We start from the raw sequence: 25,120 nt of genomic DNA, 5'->3' as shown, positions 1-25,120 counted from the left end.
TCATGTACAGAAAAATTAAAATAATAACGTATTTTAGGTTAATTAAATCATTTTTCTAAATAAACAAAATCACAAAATTAAAAAAAATCTAAAATTATTAATTTATACGTATTTTTTTTATTTTTATACATTTGCATTTATTAATTATTAAAAATAAAAAATATATTATTTTACAAACCCTCCCTCATTCTCCAACCGCTGTCCACCCTCATGCCTGTCTCCCTTATTTCCTTGTCCTTCTCTCTCTCTTGCTTCGCTCACTGTTGCTGCCCGTCCCCTGCCATTTTCTCTCTCTGGCCTCCTTACCTCCATCAGACGACTCTGATCGTCTTTGACTCGCTCGCCTTGCCCAGGCCTCCTCGATCGCTATTCGTTTGCCTCACTCTTGCCTCTGTTTGGATCTATCGCTCATTGGCGTTGACTCGGCCTTGACCTTGCTCTTGTCGCCTCGCTAGTCACCCCTTGGCCTCTTGCCCTCGTTGACGTCGGCTTTCCTCTTGTTCTCTCATTTGTTGCTTTTCTGACTCTCTCAACTCTTTCACTTGATAAGTTAGCTATTTCAATTGCCTGAAAAATTCTCCCCACCCCTAAGAAATTTAATTTTCATGGTTTGAAGAAAAATTCTCTAAGTGATACAAAAATATATAATTGTCAAATAAATGATAAATTGGGTGGAAAAAATGACTTTTCCCCGGAAGAAAGTTGCAATTATAAACTACTGCAGCCTACTGTTAATTTGAGCCATGCAGCTTCTGAATTTCCCTCCCCGAGGCTCATCATATTTCCCACTTCAATATTCTCTTGGCTAAAATTGAATTGCAATTTGGAGATCCAAGGCGTTGGCAGACAAGGTTGCAAGCCCCCCAGCGTGCGACACGTGGCACCTGAAACAGCACATGACCTCCAAGTGGCACTCTAAACGGCGCCGTTTCTGCCTGCCTTCAACTGGAAGATTAGTTCTAGCAAAGTCGCTTCCGCTTTACCCCATGGATCGAACCCGCATATCCTTCAGCTTTACCCCATGGATCGAACCCGCATATCCTCCAGCCACCCAGGCACATAAGCGCGCGCGACCGGTTCACCTGGAAGCATCCACGGTCCTATGTTCGCGCTAATAAATTTTATTCCAATACCGGCTCCCAGTTTCCGATATTGCACTTAGAGCTTAGATATTCCACAAACTTACGACCAACTCCCCACACAAATATACAATAAATTTAAAATCCTTTATTAAATTTTTCAAAAACCACAAATATTTAATAAATTATAAATAAATCATTCCAAATACAGACATTAATTTTTTCCCACAATACCAAAATGTTGCATGTAATAACTCGAACTTTTATTGTTTTGATTATGTTTTTAAATCTGTATTTTTTAGTTAATTTTTTTTATATTTTAACGTAAACAGAGTGTAATATGTATTTTATAATATAATTTTATATTTTTTTATATAAAAATACATAAATTAAATTAACTAAAAAATACAAGTCATGGATGTAATCGAAACAATAAAAAATTTCAATTGTCATGTAAAAATAAAATAAAATATAATAATTAAATTGATTAAAAAATTAAATTTAAGAATATAATTAAAATAATAAAAAATTTAACTAACTACATTAAAAACATAAAAATGCATGAATACAAATATGAATTTGGCCTACTTTTCATGGTGATTTCCTTTTTTTTAGATTCTAATATTTTATAAAATTACCTTTAATTCCCATTTAAGTCTAATTTTTATTAATTTAAAGATAAAATTTAATTTTCAAATTTTCTCAAAAAATTTTGAATTGTAAGAATTAGTTTTAGTTTTTTTTTTTTCTCCGACTACCAAGTTATAATATTTCTTTGTAACTTGGGTGAAATATAATCTTTTAGGGATGGTTTGTTAGTAATATAAAATCAATTCAAGGAAAAAAATAGAAAAAGAAAGAGATTTACATTTAAATTGAAATATATATTAAATGAATATATAAATTAATATAAATATTTAAAAATACTAATAAAATTCAATAAATATACAAAAATGTTTAAAAATAATTATATTAGATGTTTGCTTACTATTTACAAAGTATTTGTTAGGTACGTAATTATAAACCTTCAAAAAAATGTTAAAAAAGATTTATATATAACTTTAAGAATAATAAAAATATTATCTTTCCCTCGTGACACTTGAAATTGAATTATTTTATGTATTATTTTTTTATTAAGATAATATTTATTAATTAAGATATAGATAAAAAAATAAAATATAAAAAGTATTTCGAACAAAAATATTTTATATTATATTTATTAATTTTTTTAAAAAGAAGTCACATAACTTTTTATTTTAAATTTTTAAGATAAATTTATCTCTTCTCATTTTTTGAATAATTTATTTTGAATTTCATAATTAAGTTATCTTAATAGAGTATTATCTAATTCATTTTAATAAACACTAACTAAGTAAATTAATATGATAATAAAATTACACTTTTTAATATTTTTTGGCATCAAATCATTGGTTTTTTGTGATATTTTATGATGTGCGGAAACACAAAAGCATTTTAGGAGTATTGTTTGTGCATTTTTTAAAATTTACTCTTTTTTGCATTTTTTACTTTTTTTTTAAAAATTATTTTTTATTTTTATTTCATTTCGTATTGTTTTTTATTTTTATTTTTGTGCAATTTAGGTCAATAATATCACCTTACACCACCATTAAAATATTATTATTATTTTTTAATAACGTGTCAGAACTTGCGCTACTATTCTTGGGCCATTGGATCAATTTTGGCGAACCACCAGGTTGAGGGAAGCAACCCTTTTAAGCCGAAGCCATCCTTTCTGCCAGAAGACACCCATCAGCAAGGTCTCAAACGCTCGCCGGCACCCGCTTGGCCCTTTTGATAATAAGTGTTGGGGTTTTGTTGAATCGGATCGCGAGCTGTGAGGGTCGTATCATATTCGTGTCGAGTCGGTCGCACATTCTTCCCCAAAGAGAAAGAGAAACTTCATGACCAACGAGACAGCCGGCGAGGGGAGGGCGGGGACGCCCTCTTCACAGTCGCGCGAGAGAATACAACAATTGATGACAGTGATGAGGTGAAAGACCGAATAGTGGAGGGTATTTTCCCCAGTGGAAAAAAAATGGCCACCGTTGATCCCAAACTGCACCTGTAAGGTTCTCTTTCCTTTATTTTCTGCTGCCTGCGCGTCTTCAGATGGAGTTCCACGCTCTGTTTTCATATAACACATGGCTGTTTATTTGCGTGCTCTCTTTCTCTTGGCTTGCCTGCTATGTTGCACGGAAACACCATATAGGTGCCGTTTCCCCGTTTCGGAAACGTTTCAGAAACGTTTTCTATTCCCGGACTCTATTTATGCCTATTTTTTTAGAAAAACGTTCGTTTCCACGTTTCCGTTTCTTTTCCAATTTCCGTTTCCATGCAACATAGCTTGCCTGTGTTTGATTGATTTCCTTTTAGAAAGATCCTTAAAAACTTTACTCTTTGGTTGTAGCTCCAGATTAATAGCGTACATTAGTCGTTTAAGTTTACAAATTAACACTGGTTTGATTACTTATCATGTTGGATGGCATTGTTTCTTTTTTTTTTTCTTTTGGTTACAAAGGTGGGACAGTATTATTTATTTTAATCACTATTTTATCTCATTTTTAACTTTATAGCATCATTAATTAATTTGGATACCAAACAAACTATCAGTGAGAACCCCAATCTCTAATTTCTTGATTCTGAAAGCCCTGAATTTCTCAAATAAAAAACGCCAATATCTGAAAATTGCCAACTCTTGGAAATTGGCATCGACCTTTTGCAGCAAACCGTTGGTATACTGACATTCATCATGGTCAAATGGCGTTTCCCCAAGTAGATTAGGACGACTTTTATCAGTTAACAACCTCATTGTTGGTTGTTATGTGTCTATATTGTGTTAGTGTGCATCTGTGTTTGTTACTGTGCAGGGTGTGTTAATATGCAAGTTGTGTGCAGTATCTGTGCCTGTCCGTGTATATTAAGTAAATACATAAATAGGGATTAAGTGCTAGGGATGTGCAGAGAAATCAAGAAACCAAAAAACCAAATCAAAGAGGGATGTTTGGTTTGGTTTTTAGAGGAGTTAGTTCGGTTTTGGTTCAGTGTTTGATTAACATCGGAATGTTGGGTTTGTGGTTATGTGTGCTAAGAAACTGACCTTAACGGAAAAATTCAAAAATCCAATCCAAAGTTGTGAACCAAACCAAACCTGAACTGTAACTGAACCACATATACGTCCCTTTATGTTTTATTGTTTGTTATAAATTGGGAGCACTGACAGCCTTTAAACACACCCAAGAAACCAATCAAGCACCACTCAACACACTCACAATTCACCGGCCAACAAATCACAACACATCATATAATAAAGAACAGAATTTAGAGGCATAAAACAGAACAAGAAAGAAACATCAAACCACATGAGACACAACCTTTTATCCTAGTTCAAGCCAATTGAATTGGCTCTACATCCAATAGTCCAACACCCTCAATCGGGCAACCTTTATTTAGTAGAAATTGATCAGTACAAATCCCAAGCTCCCATACAATCCTATTTCGCTCAAGTACGATTCCTTATTCACTCCAAGAAAGCCCAAGAACTCATATACAAGCCTCACTTTTTCTAGAACAACATGTACTCACAATAGCAACTGAGAGCTTGAAAGAATATTAGATCTCTCTCTATTGCCGCCTTGCCCTCTTATTTATACAAGAGGCGGAACCCCCATATAACTAATCAAATATGGGATATTACAATTAGACCTCCAAAGATACAACAATTACATTTTGAGAAATAAACTCTAGCTGTCTAAAATAAATCCAGCCGATAAATTTTCAAAGCTTGCACTGATCTCCTATCATCTATCTCGAGGCAAACACAACATTGTTTTTTTTTTTTTTTACCAATTTTCTATTTCAATAACACATATAAAAAACCCCTCCATTTGGTGTTATCTCTTGTTGAAGTCTTCTTAAATTCCAAACATACCTGTTATCTATTTTGTTTAGAAAAACTAAAAGTAACTATATTAAATTGCCACCAAGATTGAACTAATGGCCTCCACAATTACAATAATTTTAGATATACTTTTACCACTCCGTCAAGACATTTTGTATTTAAATTTTACATAAAAGAACTAAAAACTAAAATGTAATTATGAAGCATGACACCAAATGAACATTTATTTAAAATCTTTTAAGTTTTTATTTGCATTGCATGACATGGACCATCCCTCTAGTTCCAATAATACATACATGCCTAAAGCCTAATCACCTTTACACCTTTCATTCTTTACCGAAAATCAAAAACCCTCATCTCTCATTCACTCTCACTTCCAAAGCCCTCAGTCCGCCATGATGCCGCCGTCTGCTGTCCCTTTGATCTGCCATCCTTCCACTGTTGAAACCAACTGCCAAGTCTGCTGCTTACTGCTAATATGCTGCCTCTGTTATCATGGAGGTAATCTCAGTTGTCTCTGATCTCAGTCTCGGTCATTTCTCATTCTCTCAGAGTCCCTCTTCACTCACTGTTCTGTGTCCAACATTATTTCTGTTCAGGTTGTCTCCATGTGGCCGCATTCTCATTTGTGCTTACAGTGTTTAGATTTGGTTACAGTTTGTGTTTGTGTGCTCAATGAATCAATTTTATTACAATTTCTGTGCCTGTTTTGTATTGGTGTGAGGCTGTTAGCCACATTTTGGTTAGTAATTGTATGTAAATCAGTTTGTGTATTTTGTAATTGAGTTTTGCGTATGTTGATTTTATATATTCTGTGTAATCACATGTATATATGTTATGCCAAATTAAAATTTGTATTGTTTCAAGTTTCGGTATTTAAAAAAAAAAGTTGCTTCAGTTTTTTGAAGAACCCAATAAAAAAAAAACCTAACTGATCGGTTCAGTTTGAGTAAATAGAAAAACCGAATTATTTGGTCAGTTTTTTTAGGAAATTAAGTATAATTAAAGTAGGCTTTTCTTTTCTTCTTTTTTTGAAAAGGGTAAGTTGACAGAAACTCTTTCTTTATTTCTATGTATATTGTCTTTCACATTTTGATGATAATCTAAGTAATTCTTGATTATGAATCTGTACAAATGATATTGTAAATGCATTTGTACAAAGTTTAGCAATCATGAATAACTCTCACTGGTGTTCCTTCATCCATGCTGATCTTCAAAGCAAGGTCACCTTGTCTAAGTCTTTGATCTCCAGGCTGATCTATCTACAACCAACGGATTCCCAACTTGACCTGAATATAGCAGACCCCCATCAGATTCTGCATCATTTACATACCAACCAGAGGCAATAATTCTTGTGGCAAGAATTTGTCACAACCTGGTTTGTGACAAGCTGGTTTTAGCTCCGGATAAGAGTAGAAACAGAACAAGAAGGATAGAAGAATGAGACAGGGAGGAAGAATAGAAAGAAATGGGAAGGAAATGAGATGTAGAAGGAAATTCTGATTCAATTCATTGATGCCTTCTCCAGAGAACCTTGGAGAGGATATATACTAGCTGGTGGTAGGGTAAGTCTGCCATAGCAGATTCCCTCCCTCAGGCGGTTACAACAACCTTTTTGTCCTATTCGCCCATTGCATGTGGTGCCTAAAACTAACCCATAACAGAAAATACAGCAATAAGCAGTAATATAATATTTGGCTACTAAGGAAAAAAAAGAAGACTCCGATCAAGCTGGTTCATCCCTTGACAGAATTTTGTATCTTTCTTCATGTAATCTATACCACCTTGAAACTGATGATGAAGCCCATTAATAACAAGTTCAACCCTGAATTGGAACCCATCACCAACTTCAACACCAGGGACCAGTCCTAACAGTTTCTTGGTATTAGCCCATTTTTGCTTCACTTTGATATGTATTGCTGCTTTCATAGGAACTGGTTCGGAAGAATCTCTCTTTCCCTTAAACCTTGCATTATTTTCTACTAAGAACTTTTTAAATACATTCTCAAACAGATCCAGAGCCTCCTTGACTTTTTTCCAACTAAGGACTGTTTGAAAAAAAAAAAAGAACTAGAAAATAAATGCTTTTCATAAAGATTCATTTGTCTTCATAAATTAGTTTGAATGGTGATTTTAATAAATTAGTTCAATTCTATATATCACCTAAAAAAAATCTTGGTTTGGCTAAAATTATCCTGGAACGATTGCTGCAGACAAGATAACAGATTGTATATCCAGGAGCTACGTTTATCAGTTAACAATTCATTGTTGGTGGTTATGTGTCTATGTTGTGTTTGTGTGCAGGGTGCATGTAGTTGTACATCTTTGTGTTTGTTAGTGTGCATGGGCGTGCAGTATTTGTGTGTCAGTGTGTATATTAAGCAAGTGTTTAGGTACTAAGTTCGGGGTAAGCTTTTCTTTTTTTTTTAGCTTTGATAAAACTATGATGTTGAAGTTGACAAAAACTCTTATTTGTTTGGGTAATACATAAGTTGTTTTCCTTAATCAGATGATACCTAAAATTTTATTTCTTGATTTGGAGTCTGTTCGGAAGATAATTCTAAATTCATGCGTGCAATTGAACTCTGAAAGACATTTTCCACCCAAGGGGTTTGACTTTGTTGAAGTGCTAAACATTAACTTTATGCAACATGACATTCAATTTAGAAGCCTAAACCAAATACGAAGTCCACCTGGAGGAGTTTCATCTCTGCTTTTCTGATTCCCCCAACCTTGGCGTAGTATGCATTGTTGTAATACCTAAACATGCAAAATATAGTGGGAATTTGTTACCTTTCAGTAGGAAACTAATTTTAACTAACAAATCTAAGAGGAAAGGGAAGAAGATTAACAAGGTGATTACCTTGACAAAATCACGAATAGAAAAAACATATTATCAAAGCATGGTTTTGTCCTTTCATGATTTCTCATAAAAGAACCAGAAAAAGAAAAAAGATGAAACTAGTTTCCCGTAATTATATCTTGAACTAGAAGCTTCAGTAGAAACAAATGAAGAGCACTTGAGAAATGTCATCAATCACCTTAAATACCTCGTGCACTTTTAGGCTTCTTTCAGATCTCCTGAGTAAGTTCACGCAACCCAAGTATCCTATTCAATTGAAACATAAAAACCAATTTGCTGTATGGCCCTCTTTGTTGGTTGTGACTAGTCATAATGTACAACCCATATTAGACATATGCAAAATTTTTGACTACTTGTCCCCAGAATATTTTGTCACGACCTAAGGGTTCCATTTGTAATTTTTTAAACTTTTGCAAGTAGCCGTGTAACTAACTGATCTGGTGGTAGTGTGAGGATTGTCATACCTCACGTGAAGGTTGTAACCGCCTATGCATGGCCTATAAAAGGCTTACATGCATGAGGATGAGAATTCATTCACGGAAATAACATTGAATTATTTCCCTCCAATCTCTTTCTCAATTCTCCCTCCAAATTCTATCTCTCTTTCCCTCCTTTTCTCTCCCTATCTATTCTCTTATACTTCAGAAATTCAAGTCTCGATCTAGAGACTTGACAATTGGTATTAGAGCCGGTTGTCCTAGGCTGTGATTCCGGATCAGTGGTTGATCATTGGAGGCCACTTGGACGACGAAATTCAGAATGGCAGAGGGAACACGAACGAAGCAACTGGAGAATAGGATGGAAACGATGGAGTTTGGTTTGACACAAATGCAGAAAGCAGTGACTCAGAGTCGAGAGGAGGTCCGATCCATTAGGGAAGAATTGCGGGAGGACATGGTGGCTTGCCGAGAAGGTGTGATGAGAGAATTGGTTCGACAGAGAGAGTCGATGGAGCAACGGATCAACAATGTGATCAACATGCTATCCGCGCTTCCCCAATTTCGGTTGTCATTTCCCCCTCGATCAGTACCGGAGACAGGGACTTCGGGACAAGGGATACTTCCTAGGCCTCAAGGAGCAAGAGAGACAGATAATGTACACACTGAGGAGACATGCGATCAGGTAAGGGATTTGAATTCCCCTAGAGTTAATCATGGACCCGTATCGAGGCTGCAAATACCTCTGTTTGAAGGATCTAAACCGAGATGGTGGATCCGGAGGTGTGAGAGGTACTTCCAATTCTACAGTATCCTTGAGAACCAGCGAATCATGCTAGCTTCAGCTTGTCTTAACGACTTAGCCGATTGTTGGTACCAAGGATGGTCGAGATCTAGAGGTATGGGGGTGAGATGGATAGACTTTACAGAAGAGATGTGTGTTGGGTTCAGGGAGAGAAATATGGCCGATGTAATCAAGGAGTTTAATAAGTTGAGACAAGAGGGAACAGTGACCGAGTATCAAGAGAAGTTTGAGGAATTGGGGTCACTAATGTGGAGTGCTCAACCCACTTTAACCGATGAATACTTCGTGTCCAGTTTTATCAGCGGCCTTAAAGAAGACGAGTTAAAATCAATGGTGAAGATGATGATGCCAGCGACGATGAGGGGAGGCAGCAGAGAAGGCAAGGCTACAAGAGCTGACGCTTGAAGCCATTTTCAAAAAGAACAAGACCGTGGCTAAATCGTTCCCTACAGAAGGGGCTTTCAGTGGGGGTACTTCGAAGGCTATGGTGCCTTGTAGTCACTACATGTGGGCTACAAGGGGGATTTAACGTGAGGGCAAATAGGAGCACCGCTCTAGACTAGAGGAGGATGCTGGGTTTATGTTTCAGGTGCAGGGAGAAATATAACCAAGGGTATCAATGTAGGAGACAATTGTTTAAGATGGAAGGTGGAGGAGGGAATGAAGAAGAAGAGTTGGATAAAGAGGAAGAAGAAGACAAGAAGAAAGAGGAGCCTCCATTAGAAACACTAGAGGAAGAACAAGGATCAGAAGGTGGGGAGATCTCCTTCCACGCCTTGAAAGGGGGACCTATGGGGAAGATAATTAAAGTCAAAGGCCAGTTGGGAAAAAAGAAGCTTATGGTACTAATAGACAGTGGTAGTACTCATAGCTTCCTCAATGAAGCTACAACCAAGGAACTGGGATGTAAGTTGACCCATACTAACCCCTTGTCAGTGACTGTAGCCAACGGACACAAAATATATAGCCACTGCAAGTGTGCAGGGTTCACTTGGATGATGCAAGGAAACGAGTTCAAGGCTGATCTGAGGATCCTAGAGTTGGGTGGCTCTGATATTGTGCTGGGTGTGGATTGGATGAGAACGGTTAGTCCCCTAACCTTCGACTTTAACAAGTTGGAAGTAACACCGAAAATGGGCTGCAAACGGTTAACCTTAGTGGGAAGTTTGGAACAAGGGGAGTGTAAAATGATCAAAGGAGACAAGCTACAAAAGTTGTTGGTAAAGAAAAGGGGATAGATATCTCAGCTATACTCGATATGTGCCATTGAGGGAGAAGAATTAGATCAAACAGATGAGTACCTATCAGAGAAGAGGGAAGCATCTCACATCACCCATCAAGAGGTAACTACTTTAGATAGCTTGCATGTACTAATGGAAAACTTTAAGGACCTATTCCAAGAACCTAACTCCCTACCTCCCCAAAGGCCCTTGGATCATGCTATACCCTTGAAACCTCATACCACTCCAGTTAATATTAGAGCCTATTGATGCTCTCCTACACAAAAGGCAGAGATTGAAAAACAGATCTCTAGCATGCTAACCACTTCATTTATACAACCTAGCCAAAGTTCCTTGGCATCCCCTGTTTTATTGGTAAAAAAGAAGGATGGGACTTGGAGATTTTGTGTGGACTACCGCCAACTCAACTCACACACATCAAAAACAAATTTCCTATTCCCTTCATTGATGACCTACTTGATGAATTGGGCGGGGTCAAGGTCTTTTTTAAACTCGATTTGAGGTCCGGATACCATCAAATCCGAATGAAACCAACAGACATACTGCATTTCGCACTCACCAGGGCCTTTATGATTTTGTTGTTATGCCTTTTGGGTTGACAAATGCCCCGGCCACCTTCCAAGCCCTTATGAACTAGATATTTGCTCCCTATTTCCAAAAATTTATCCTAGTTTTCTTTGACGATATTCTCATATACAGCCCCATAGTTATTAGAGGTGCGAGGCGCGCCTCATGAAACCCGTGCCTGCATCCTCTCTTCCTTTCCTCTCCAGCCTCCCATCTTCTCAGTTCCAGCATGCATACATCACAACTTATTTACATTTCTTTAGTTTAAGTAAATGTCCACATTTTCTTTTATTTATATTTTATCTTCCATTTACTTTAATACATGATAAATGTAAATAAGAAAGTACCCTCCATTTGGATTCAATAAAAATATCTAAAAAATCAAAATCCATAACAATAAAAAAATAGAATTTTGGTTTTAGTACAAACTCAGGATTTAGCGATTTTACCACCCCCAAAATACATACCTACTATTTCTTGAAAAATTCATTAAAAATCATTTTAACAACAATGAATATTAACTATCAAAATACCGGGAGATAGTTTTTCAAAATAGAAACATTTTCTTATATGTCTCCTTATAATGCGCTAATCTTCCAGACTTAGAAAAAATGCGTTAATCTTCCAGACCTAGAAAAATAGCATTTTTCAAAATAAAACATTTTCTTGATTGTGGACTTGTAGTGTTTATTGATTGTGGAGAATACTAAGGCTATTCCAAAATGTCCTCCATCAATAAAACAAGAGATTGGAGAGTACATGCAAAAGAAGAAAAATAACAGGGATGAGCAAATTGCATGATGAATGAATCAACTTTGATGTTGTTAGTTTAGAATTTGAAGATAATGAAACATTAATGATATGCATGACTTATTATTGATAATTTGATAGTTTTTTATGATTTTACAAGATTTTGAGTTTTTTTTCTAAAAGGTGTGCCTCGCCTCATGCCTCAGGCTCTAGGACCTTTTGCGCCTCGCTGCGCCTTGTGCCTTTCAGAACTATGTACAGCCCAAACTTGGACCAACACTTAAACCACCTTAAAACCGCATTTGAGGTCTTTAGAGCTAACCATTTGTATGTCAAGCTATCCAAATGTATTTTTGCCAAAGATGAGGTGGGCTACTTGGGGCACATCATCTCAGGAGGAGGAGTCAAAATCGATCCTAGCAAGATCACAACAATGATGGAGTGGCCTAGATCTCGGACGGTGAGGGAATTAAGGGGATTCTTGGGATTAATAGGTTACTATTGCAAGTTCATAAGGCACTATGGATTGATCAGCAGGCCCCTAACGGATTTGCTCGAGAAGGAAGGGTTTTTCTGAAGTCCCCAAGCATAAGCAACATTCTTAAATTTAAAGAATGCCATGACACAAGCCCCTTGTATTAGCCCTCCTAGACTTCAACAAACAATTTGTGGTGGAGATGGATGCATGTGAAAAGGGGATTGGGGCAGTCTTAATGCAAGAAGGGAGACTTATCGCGTACATAAGCCAAGCTTTGGGGCCTAAACACCAGCGATGGAGCGTATATGACAAAGAATTGCTGGCTGTGTTGAAGGCGGTGGATAAATGGAGACACTACCTAGAGGGTAATCCGTTTATAATCAAGACAGACCATGAAAGCCTAAGATTTTTCTCCCAATAGAGGCTGCAATCTCAGTTACAAAGAAAATGGGTGTCTAAACTAATAGGCTTGGACTACACTATCCTCTACCGAAAAGGTAAAGAAAATGTAGTAGCAGATGTACTGTCCAGGAGAGAAGTCATGGAAAATGAGGGCCAATGTTATGGGATCACTACAGTAGTGCCGGAGTGGGTAAAGGAGGTGGAGCAAAATTATGAAAACACAGGGTGGGTGCAGTCCCTCTTTACCAAATTGACAGTGCAAACAGGGGAGGAAAAGGGCTACTCCCTATCAAATGGTCTCATCAGATTCTAAGGGCGCCCGATGATAGGGGATGACAAGGAGTTGAAGGAGAAGATTTTGAAATCCTTACACTGTTCACCCCTAGGGGGTCACTCAGGTATCCGGGCCACCTACCACAAAATAAGGCAACTGTTCTTTTGGCTGAGGGGAAGAAAAGGATGTAGTGGATTTTGTACTAGCGTGTGAAACATGTCAACGGTGCAAATATGAGCAAGTACCATACCTGGGCTTGCTACAACCCTTGGAAGTGCTGGAGCAAGCATGGGAAGGCATCGCTATGGACTTTGTGGAGGGCCTACCCAAGTTCGAAGGTAAGGATGTGATACTAGTGATTGTTGATAGATTGACAAGGTTTGGGCACTTCCTCAGCCTAACGCACCCATTCTCGGCATAAGAAGTGGCCCGGGTGTTCCTAGATTCAGTGGTCAAGTTGCATGGAGTTCCAAAAAGAATTGTGTCCGACAGAAATAGGATCTTCACTAGCAATTTTTGGCAGGAACTATTTAAGAAGTTGGGAGTAGGGTTGCACTTGTCAACTGTCGACCACCCTGAATCTGATGGTCAAATGGAGAGGGTAAATTAGTGCCTAGAAACCTATTTGAGGTGCATGTGCTTCACCAAACCAAGGAGTTAGATCAGATGGTTACCATTGGCCCAATGGTGGTATAACTCTTGTTTCCACAATGCAATCAAGAAGAGCCCCTTTAAAGCAATGTTTGGATTCAAGCCACCTCTCCTACCTGCTATAGCAAGTGGGACATCTAATCTGGCGACAGTGGAGCACTACTTACAACAAAGAAAGGAAATGCTTTCTATCCTAAAAAGAGAGCTAACTAACGCCCAGAACAGAATGAGGCAAGCTGTAGACAGAAAGATGAGTGATAGAGAATTTGAAGTAGGAGACACAGTGTTTTTGAAAGTGAAGAGGTTTCTGCAACAGCTCTTTACTTCCACACCAATATCCAAGCTCAATCCCAAATATTTCAAGCCCTATGTCATAGAAGCTAAAGTGGGAAAGATGGCTTACAAACTGAAACTACCAGAAGGGATACAGGTGCACCTCGTGTTCCATGTTCTACTTAAGAGGTCCATTGAACTAGGAGCACCCACAAGTCGGCAGCTTCCAGAGATCAAAGATGAACTGGAGGAACAAAGAGAACCTCGAGCTATACTAGACCGGAGGGTGGTTTACCAAGGTACAATTCCCCTCATTCAAGTTTTGGTCCAATGGTCGCACCTTCAGCCCGACCATATCACTTGGGAATACCTCCCCGAGTTATTGAAGAAGTTTCCCAGAACAACAAGCCTACTTTGAAGACTTCTTGAGGACAAGAATGCTGTTAAAGGGTAGGGGACTGTCACGACCTAAGGGTCCCATTTGTAATTTTTTAAACTTTTACAAGTAGCCGTGTAACTAACTGATTTGGTGGTAGTGTGAGGACTGTCATACCTCACGTGAAGGCTGTAACCACCTATGCATGGCCTATAAAAGGCTTATATGCACGAGGATGTGAATTCATTCACGGAAATAACATTGAATTCTTTCCCTCCAATCTCTTCTCTCAATTCTGCCTCCAAATTCTATCTCTCCTTCCCTCCTTTTATCTCCCTCTCTATTCTCTTATACTTAGGAAATTCAAGTCTCGATCCAGAACTTGACATATTTGATGTCTCCAAAGTTTGGCAACCACAAATAACCCTCACTGGTGTTCCTTCATCCATTCTGTTCTTTGTTGCAAAGTTAGCTCGCCCAATTTTTTGATCTCCAGGCTTCTTGTCTACAACCAATGGATTTCCACCTTGACCTGAATATATGAGAACATAAGCAGATTCTGCACCTTTTGCATGCCTACCAGAGGCAACAATACTTGTGGCAAGAATCTTCCAGTTCTTCATGTAATCTATCGCACCTTGAAACTGACGATGAAGCAAATAACAAGATGTTCTACCTTAACTGGAACCTGTCACCAACTTCAACTCCAGGACCGGTCCTAACGACTCATTCTCATTATCCCAAGTTGCTTAGTACGATTTTTTAGCAGATAACAAGTCATTGTTGGCAATTATGTGTATATTTTGTCATTGTGCAGGGTGCATGCAATATGTGAATTATGTGATGGTTGTGTATGTGTCTGTGCGTGTAAACTAAATTAATAAATAAATATTTATATATTAAGTACAGAGTAAGCTTTTCATATTCTGTATAAAAAAAATGCTGTGTTCTAGTCTTTTTCTTCATTTTATATCTGTATTTCTGTTGTTTTTTTTAACATACTTTAAATGTTTAGGGCCACGTCAACAGAAAACTAGTGTATTTTGCAATTTTGGAAACTTGTAGGTAATAGGAAGATATAACAAGGGTAATTGAATTAATATAATGAGTATGGTTTGTCAGGAATCAGTAAATCCTTAAATAAATCGACTAAATCTTTAAACTGTTTAAGGATACCAAATGTTTAAGTGCTTGATAAATATTTAATGTTTTAAACATTAAGATAAATTACACAAACTATCCTGCCGAAAGGCTAACTTCAAAGGAGTTCTCATCCATTTTTGCAACTATAAGGACCTCCCTATTATTTAAATGGTGTAAAATTATAAGTTTAACCCTGCCCTTCAAACTCTCTCCATCTCTTTATCTATTCGCTCTCACATTTCAAAAATAAAATAAAAAGAAAAGTACCAAATATTTTCTGTCTTTAAAGGTCAAGAATTGAATTCCAACAAGAACCCAACAATTTGATTGTGCCCAATATTACCATGCATACGAAATAAAGCATTTATGGGCTCAATATTTACACATGCATAGCTGCAACCAACTTCAAATCTATACATGGTATTAAATGAGTAAAGTAAATGGTTTAAAAAGAAGATCAAGAAACTGAATGCTTTTCATAATATATTTGCTCGTCTGCATAAATTGGTGTGAATAGTGTGATTTTAATAAATTTATTCAATCTATATATTACCTTAAAAAAATATCGGGATGACTAAAATTATACAGGGAAGATTGCTGCAGACAAGAGAACAGACAAGGTAATGATCAGTGACAATGCCGGCGGAACGGCAACACTGTTCTGCTGCAATGTATGTCTTCCCCAGCCTGCTTCCCTTCTGTTTGAAACCCTAATCTAGATTTTGTACTTGTCCTCTTTCCCATTTGTAACCCTAAATAACTTCCGCAATATATACCCGATTGTCTGTCCTAGTAAAGCCTTTGTTTGGAAGCCTAAGTCAATGATTTTAGCCTTGAAATCCTTGAATGATTTTTCTTCAGCTGAAAACTTGCAGTCACTTTCCCGAAGCCATATTATTTGGTTTTTTTATGTCATTCTTTCTTTGTCTGTTAAAATTGGAAATCATTTTAAGAAACTCCATTTTGTCAAATATCAAAAATTATTTTTGTTTTGTTTTGTTTTTGAAGTGCCATAGAAAACCTTTCAAGGAAGAGTAACGCCACACTCTTCCACAAGGGCCTCAAAGAATTATCTTACCTCTACCTTTCCTGATCCAAAAGACATTCACAAATTGAACTCTGAAAGACATTTTCCACGCAAGAGGTTTGACTTTGAAATACTTAAACATTAACTTTATGAAACATGGCATTCAATTTGAAAGCCTAAACCAAATAAGTAGTCCACCTCAAGGAGGTTCATCTCTGCTTTGCTGATTCCCAGCCTTGGCATAGTATGCATTATTGTAGTACCTAAACATGCAAAACATGGTGGGGATTTGTTAACTTTCTTGAGGAAATGAATTTTAACTAACAAATCTAAGAGGAAAGGGATGAAGAAAGACAAGATGATTACCTTGACAAAATTACGAATTGAAAAAACATATTATTTAAGGATGGTTTTGTCCTTTAATGATTTCTCATATTTCTCTTCAAAGAACCAGAAAAAGCAAAAAAGGATACCCTGCTTGTCCTTTAAGGATGGTTTTAAACAAAGTTTCTCTGACTACTTGTCCCTAGAATATTATAAGTCTGCCAAGTTTGGTGACCATGAACAACCCTCACCTGTGTTCCTTCATCCATGCTGTTCTTCATTGCAAAGATACCTATTCCAGGTTTTTGATCTTCAGGCTTCTTATCTACAACCAATGGATTTCCACCTTGACCTGAATATATGAGAACGTCATTAGATTCTGCATTCTTTGCATGCTACCAGAGGCAACAATACCTGTGACAAGAATCTTCCCATCTTTCTTCATGTAATCCTTAGCACCTTGGAACTGATGATGAAGCCCAATAACAAGATGTTCTACCTAAATCGAAACCTGTCACCAATTTCAGTGCTAGTGACCAGTCGTAACAGCTTCTCACTGTTAACCCATTCTTGTTATCCCTAGTTGCTTAGAACAACTTTTTATCAGATAACAAACTCATCGCTGGCAATTATATGTACGTTTTGTTGTTGTGCAGGGTGCATGCAATGTGTATGGACCATGTGCTGGTTGCGTATGTGTCTGTGAGTTTAAACTAATTTAAGTATTGAGTATAGAGTAAGCTTTTAATTCTCTCCCCACCCCCCCCCCCCCCAAAAAAAAAAAAGCTGTGTTTTACTTTCTTTTTCTTCATATTTTTCTCTCTATTTCTGTTGTTTTTCTTAACGTACTTTAAAAAATGTTTAGGGCCACATCAACTGAAGGCTAGAATATTTTGCAATCTTGGAAAGTTTTAGGTAAAAAGAATATAACAAGGGTAATTTGTTTAGTTTAATTAGTATGGTTTGTTAGGAATCAGTAAATCCTTTAATAAGTGGATTAAATGTTTAAGCTGTTTAAAGATACCAAATATTTAAGTGCTTGATATATATATATATATATATAGATGCTTTAAACATTAAGATAAATTACACAAACTATCCTGATGCAATGCTAACTTCAAAGGACTTCTCATCCATTTTGTGCAACTACAAGGACCTCCCAATTATTTAAAATTGTGTAAAATTATTAGTTTACTCTGCCTTTCAAAATCTCTCCATCTTTTTATATATCCACACTCTCACATTTCAAAAATAAAAAAGAAGAAGAAAAAAAACCAACTATTATCTGTCAGTAAAGGTCAACAATTGAATTCCAACAATTTGATAGTGCGCAATATTACCAAACATATGAAATGAAGCTTTTATGGACTCAAAATTTGCGCGCACATAGCTGCAACCAGCTTCAAATCAATAAATGGTATTAAATGATTCAAGTGACCTGTTTAAAAAGAAGATCAAGAAATTGAATGCTTTTTGTAAATATTCGTTCGCGTTCATAAATTGGCTTGAATAATGTGATTTTAATAGATTGATTCATTCTACATATTACCTAAAAAAAATCTTGGAATGACTGAAATTATACAGGGACGATTGTTGCAGACAAGAGAACAGATGTGGTAATGACTGGTGACAGTACACAACAACGCTGTTCCAATGCACGGTATGTCTTCCCTCCCCCCCAACCTTTTATTTGAAACCCTAATCTAGAGTTTGTACTTGTCCTCTGTCCCATTTGTAACCCTAATTTTGAAAGCCTAATCTATGATAAAACCCTAAGTCAATGATTTTAGCCTTGAAATCCTTGAATGGTTTTTCTTCAGCTTAAAATTTGCAGCCACTTTCCTGAAACCCTATTATTTGGTTTTTTTATATTGTTCTTTGTCCTTTAAAATTGTAAATGATTTTACAAAGCTCAATTTCGTCAAATATGGAAAATTGATTTTTTTGTTTCTGAAGGGGCCATAGAAAACCTTTCAAGGAAGAGTAATGCTATGCCACTCTTCCACAAGAGCGTCCCCGAACTATCTTACCTTTACCTTTCTCGACCCAAAAGACAGTCACAAATTGAGCTCTGGAATACATTTTCCATCCAAGAGGTTTGACTTTGAAATGCTAAAACATTAACTTTATGCAACATGACGTTCAATTTGGAAGCCTAAACCAAATAAGAAGTCCACCTCAAGGAGATTCGTCTCTGCTTTGCTGATTTCCTCGACCTTGGCATGGCATCATTGTAGTACCTAAACATGGAAAACATAGTGGGAATTTGTTAACTTTCAGGAGGAAACTAATTTTAACTAACAAGTCTAAGAGGGAAGGGAAGAGGATAGACAAGTGATTACCCTACAAAATTACAATAGAAAGAACATATTATCTAAGGATGATTTTGTCTTTTCATGATTTCTCATGTTTCTCATAAAAGAACCAGATAAAAAAGTTGAAATTGTTTGTTTCATCTACTTTCCAGTAATTATTTTTTTGAACTAGAAACTTCAGCTGAAACAAATGTAAAGCACTTGTGAATGTCCCAAGTAAGTTCACGTAGCCCAGGAATCCTATTCAATCAAAATTTAAAAACCAATTTGCTGTATGGCCCTCTTTGTTGGTTACGACTCTAGTCACAATGTACAACCGGTAAACATATGCAAAATTTCTCTGACGACTTGTCCCCAGAATATTAGAAGTCTGCAAAGTTTGGTGACCACGAATAACCCTTACCTGTGTTCCTTCATCGATGCTGTTCTTTGCAGAATTACGCCGTCCAAGTTTTTGTTCTTCTGGCTTCTTTTCTACAACCATTGGATTTCCACCTTGACCCGAATATATGAGAACATCAGCAGATTCTGCATCTTTTGCATACCTACCAGAGACAAGAATACTTGTGGCAAGAATCTTCTCATCTTTTTTCATTTAAACTATACCACCTTGAAACTGACGAAGAAGTCCATTAACATGTTCTACCTAAATCGGAACCTGTCACCAACTTCAACACCAGGGAGCAGTCCTAACAGCTTCTCAGTTTTAACCCATTCTTGTTATCCCAAGTTGCTTAGAATGACTTTTTATCTGATAACAAACTCATTGTTGGCAATTGCGCATATGTTTTGTGTTGTGCAGGGTGTGTGCATTGTGTGTGTGAATGATGTGCTGGTTGCGCGCGTCTCTGCCTGTAAACTAAAATAATAAGTATGAACTCCTGACATTCAATGTGCTGGTTTCGTGAGCTTTTCAAGTTATGTGCCAAAAAAGAAAAGCTGTGTTTTACTGTCTTTTTCTTCTTTTTTTTTTCTCTCTCTACTTGTCTTGCTATTTTCAGCATACTTTAAAACGTTTAGGGCCACATAAATAGAAAATGTTTTGCAATCTTTGAAAACTTGTAGGCAAAAGGAAAAGATATAGCAAGAGTAATTTACTTAAATATAATAAATATTGTTTTTTAGGAATCAATAAATGTTAAATAAGCCAAGTAAATGGTTTGGGAAAAAACAAGGCAAAAGAAAATGAATTCTTTTTATAATGATTTATTCATTGTTATAATTTGGTTTGATCAGAGTGATTTTAATAATTTCGTTCAGTCTCATATTTTATATCTAGGTGTGTGAAAATATCTAGAGGGCAATTGCTGCTTAAAAGAGGATGGAGGTGGAAATGGTTGGCAACAATGTTGTACGAATGTCTAGGTATGCCTGTTTCCCCCCCCCCCCCTTTGATGTGCTCGAGATATAAAAGAAATTTAAGCACCCTTGTTTGATAAGAAAGTTCGTCACAAATAAGAAAAAAACTAGTTTTGATTCCCCACATTATAAGATAGAAGAAGGAAGAGTGATAAGAATTAAGTAAATTCGCCATTAAATAAATGAATTGCTTAGATAAGAATTAAGATAAAAATGCTCTTTGCACTTTCTTCATAAAAATGTTCGTGCTAAAACATTACAATATCACACATATAAATACTAGTTTTAAAGACAAATCTAATAATTAAAGATAGACAACATCATTGTCTTTTTTGACAAAAGGGGACCAATAATGATAAAAGACAAATCAAAAGTATAATATAAAACATTATCATGCCATTTTTGACAAAGAGAATCATGATTGTCTCTTTTAACAAAAGGTGGCTAATGATGATAAAAAATAAACTAAAAGCGTAAAGAAAAACATTATTATGCCACTTTGACAAAAAGAAGAATCATAATGATAAAAAATAATGATACATAAAAGACAAAATACTCTCAAACAATGAAGGGTGACATCATGCATGACATCAATTATGAGATTTGAACTTGGGCCTAATAGATGGGTTGATTGGTTGGGCTTGATCATAGAGTGCTTATGTTGCATTCTGATCTTGAGCTTCCAAGCAAATAAACAATGTGATTAATTTGGATTTTAACTCCTTTACTTAAAATTCTAACTCTTCTGAATGGGTTTTGAGTCTTCCCAATAAATAACTCAAGTTCTTTTTGAAATTGTTTAGCCTTTGAACGAGTAATTGACTCAAGACTTACATGTTCTTGGACAATCCTTGTCTTTGTATCTTTACCGTTCACATCACCCTTCTATTTGAAACCCTAATCTCTAGTTTCACTCAATCTTTTTATTCAATTGTAATCCTAAATAATTTTTGCAATAGGTGCCCGATTTTCCTCTATTTCTAAAGCTTGCATTTGGAACTCTAATCTAGGGTTTTAAACCCCAAATTATTGCCCCCTTTTAAGAAACTTGAAGGTCCTTTTCAAAAACCCTATTATATGATTTTTGATTTTTATATTTTCTCCTTTGAAATCAGAAGTGATTTTCAAAAAATCTATTTGATCTGATAATTTTGCCATTTCTGAAATCCCCCAACTCCAATTTCTCGAATCAGTAACAGAATTTCTGAAATTGAAACCTCTAATCTGTAATTTTGACTCTACTTTTTGTTTTTTAATCTTCAACTAAAAAATGGAAGATTGAATTTTCTATTTTTTAAACTCTATACAATGATTTGAAAAATATAAAAAAGATGTTTACTGATTTTTTTGAAAGTAAATGCTATTGTATTGATTTTTGAAACACAAAATTTTAGACTATTTATGTGTAAAATTAGAAAATGTTCTCTATAACTAAACAGACACGTGGTTTCTTTCTTTTCGCCACTCCCATTACCATTAGATTAGTAGAATATGATGAAGTTATGTATGATTCTCTATTATTAAGTTTATTTTCAACTTCAACCTTATATTATTCACATAATTCTTCAATTTCATGTTTGTTTCTTAATGCAGAACAAATAAAGACAACAAAAACCTGCTTCCATGTTGTCCTTGCTTGGCTACCCATTTGGACCAACTATGTTGCCCTCTCATTTATTGGTGACTAGCTTCAATCTAAATCATTTTGTAATAACCATAAAAGTTACATAGTATCTTTCCCTCATCTTACCATTGTAATGTATTTGTGGCGACTGGGTTTTGTCTGGGGATAAGAAAGAGGTTAACGATGGCAAGCTTGGTATTTCAAAACCTTCGATTGGCATTTGGAAGAGCACGATAGGTGTGATTGATTTGAGGATGTTGGCGGCATTTTATGCACTTGTTAGGGTTTCTTTGTTGGTGCTGGAAGGAAGTGAAGAGTTTAGCTTGACTTTGCTGGATCGTGGGACGGTTTTAAGTTTCTTGGATTTTAGATGGGCCCTGAAATTTGATTTTATGTTATTAGTTTAAATTTTATCAACTTGTGTATTTAGGCATATTGGTTGTTTTAGAGAAATCTTGCTGTTATGATATTATTGTTACAACCCTCAGATAGAACTCACTCTCAAAAGTTAACTGTTAAGGGGAGGGTGTCCAAAAGATTATAAATCTCACATCAAGGGCTTAGACTTTCAATGTGGGACAAGTCCTATACCATGTAGCGGGCCATAACATATCATTATGCTTTGCAGCTTGACGCCTTCGTTGGCAGGCTGTGCACTAGCCACTATTAGTCTTGGGCGAACACTGCAATGTTAGCTTCACCTTTGTCGCCATTCGCTTGTATTGGGAGCCATGGAATCGACTTTGATACCAGTGTAGGAAACTTGACCAGGACTATTTGTACGTCAGTAGACAATTGCACCTCATCCTTTGCTTGAGAATTGTCGGGATCCTGTGGTTGAGACGCTATCTGTATGCCATAACACTCGTTGCCTGCCTTAATTAGTTTTTGTATCACATTCACCTCGGCTACTCAGGTGGTACTCGGCTGCATAGCTAAGCAAACTTGTCGGCCGACAAAGGTGAACTCCATAGCCATCTGCTTATAATCAAGCACAACCTTGTCCATTTGGGCTGACCACTGTAGACCCAGTACTATGTCTACTCTAATTAATGGTATGACGTATAAATTTACAGTAACGGTAATGTGTTGGATTTTCAAACTTACAATCTTGCACTACTATGTGCATGTGAGGTGCTTCCCACTGGTTACTCGCACCTCAAAGGGCTCAATGCTAGTAGTTGGGATCTGTAGCTTATGGGCGACTTTAGTGCTGATAAAATTTTGGGTAGAGCCGTTGTCGATCAGTAGGCTGACAACTTTGCCCTTGAGTATCGCTGTCACCTGCATAATCTGTGGCCTTGCGGATCCTGCTAGAGCATGAAGGGACACCTCTGGTAGTTCCTTAGCCTCCACCCTACTGTTGGCTGCAATCATGTCGACGGGCATGTCAGCTCTGCGTCCTCATCTTTCTTCTCGGGTAGGTCTTCTACTTCAATAAGAAATGATTGAGCCACTTTGCACTTATGCCTCGGTGTGAACTTTTTGTTGCAGTTAAAACAGAGGCCTTGCTCTCGCCTCTTTTGCATCTCGACCCATGATAACTTGTGGACTATTGGTGGTATACGCTTGCTTGCCGCTACTTGCGGTATAATCGATGGCTTCGGCTTAGGTGCCCTAGAATTGGATCCGGCCATGATAGGGCCCTTGAAAGTCATGGCCTTGGGCATGGCTTACAATTGGTCATCCTTTAGCGGGGCAATATCTATTGCCTGGCGCATGTTAGTGGGTCTGTGTAGTTTTACTTTTGTAGCAATCTTCGACTTAAGGCCCCCAATAAATGCCCCGATCAGTGCCTTCTGTGGCCAGTCACTGACTTGCGTGGCCACCTGTTCAAATTCTTGCTGGTAATCATTCAAGGATTTGGTCTGGCGCATCTTTGTTAGTACTTCTTCATAGTCTGTGTAACTTGTAGGCCCAAAACGTGTTCGTACCTCTTGCTCGAAATCCTTCCACCGGATAAATTGCCCTTGATTCTCGTAGGTACGTGACAACCATTGCCACCAATGGCTAGCCTCGCCCTCAAGGAAATAGGCGATATACTCCACATTTTCCTTGCTGCTCAAGTCATATGTCTTAAAGAAATGATTGGCCCGGTTGAGCCAAGTGATAGAATCCTCACTAGTGAACGTTGGAAACTGCAGGTGTGGTCTGTGCGGGTGGTGCGTGTGGGATTCCAGTTACTGCCTCGCTCATCTGCTTTAGATTCACTGTTAAAGCCATAATTGGATCTCTAGTTGGCTGAGGCAACAGATCGTTGCCTGTGGGATGACGAACGGCTGCTTCCACGTCTGGGTGATTGCTGCTGTTGTTGCTATATAAGAATGGTAAGGTTGTGGTGAGTCTATTCCACACGTGAAAACCTTTCTTCCATGGTGTTAGCCATGTTTTCCAAGTTCTCAATGCGATCTCTGTCCGTCTGTCCTCCTACCATTGTTGGATAAGAGTCGGATAGTCAACTTCTGAGAACGTCTTCCAAGTACTAGAACTTCAAAAGAGAGGATAGATAACCTCTCAACGAGAGCACCAATGATAGATGCCTTAGTTTTCGGAAGACTGATTTTCACCTAATTATCTTAGGATAGAAGGGAGAAATCAAAAGTATAAAGACATTTGGGCAAATTCATTTTTTTATTTTTTTTCAAAAGTCCCCAAATAGAAAACAGATCAAGTCTTATATAGATAGTTGTCCCTGTCTCTTTGGTTGCCTAAAATATAAATGTAATGCATGTATGCTTAACAGACATGAATGTATATGAATGTTGGAATTAAAAGGAAATACATAATTGCTGAATTAAAGAACAATTTGTGAAAGCTAGATGAAGAGAATGTTGATTTGGCTATTGGTCACCTGGCTGCAAGGATTCATGAGTTGGGCTGGTGGGCTCACTGGTGTCGGCCCTATAGTGGGCTTGACCTAGTGATTGACTATGTTGGCTTGCTGTGGGCTTCGGGCTTGTTTGTGGGCTGTCCTTCCGAGCCTGGCATGTCCTTAGCCTCAAGGGCAGAGGCTCGCAATCCTAACATTAAGAGTTTAGGGTCTTAAGGAAATAAATGACTCATGTTACAAAAATAAGAACGAAAACCTTTGTATTAATTGGTCTTGGGGTTTCGCTTCTCTTTCGTTGAGAGGTTTGTGTGGCCCTTACATTTGACATTTTATTTGTTTTAGATCATTTTCACATCATGCTTCACGAATAATGTTAAATCATT

The 25,120-nt window shown here is 37.1% G+C and overlaps 1 long non-coding RNA gene across 2 annotated transcripts; it reads left to right on the top strand.

Annotated features, from left to right (window-relative positions):
- Window positions 1-2,777: 2,777 nt before the first annotated feature.
- On the top strand, window positions 2,778-25,071 carry LOC127801769 (uncharacterized). 2 transcript variants are annotated; one of them, XR_008023184.1, is made up of 5 exons: window positions 2,778-3,164; window positions 18,194-18,269; window positions 19,360-19,795; window positions 20,204-20,289; window positions 21,877-25,071. It is a non-coding gene; the product is annotated as an uncharacterized LOC127801769 (long non-coding RNA). The 2 variants fall into 2 exon arrangements; XR_008023185.1 differs by having other exon boundaries at window positions 20,185-20,289.
- Window positions 25,072-25,120: the final 49 nt, after the last annotated feature.

Source organism: Diospyros lotus, chromosome 1, assembly GCF_014633365.1.
Source record: "Diospyros lotus cultivar Yz01 chromosome 1, ASM1463336v1, whole genome shotgun sequence".
Taxonomy (NCBI): domain Eukaryota; kingdom Viridiplantae; phylum Streptophyta; class Magnoliopsida; order Ericales; family Ebenaceae; genus Diospyros; species Diospyros lotus.
This window is presented reverse-complemented; position numbering and strand designations above follow the sequence as displayed.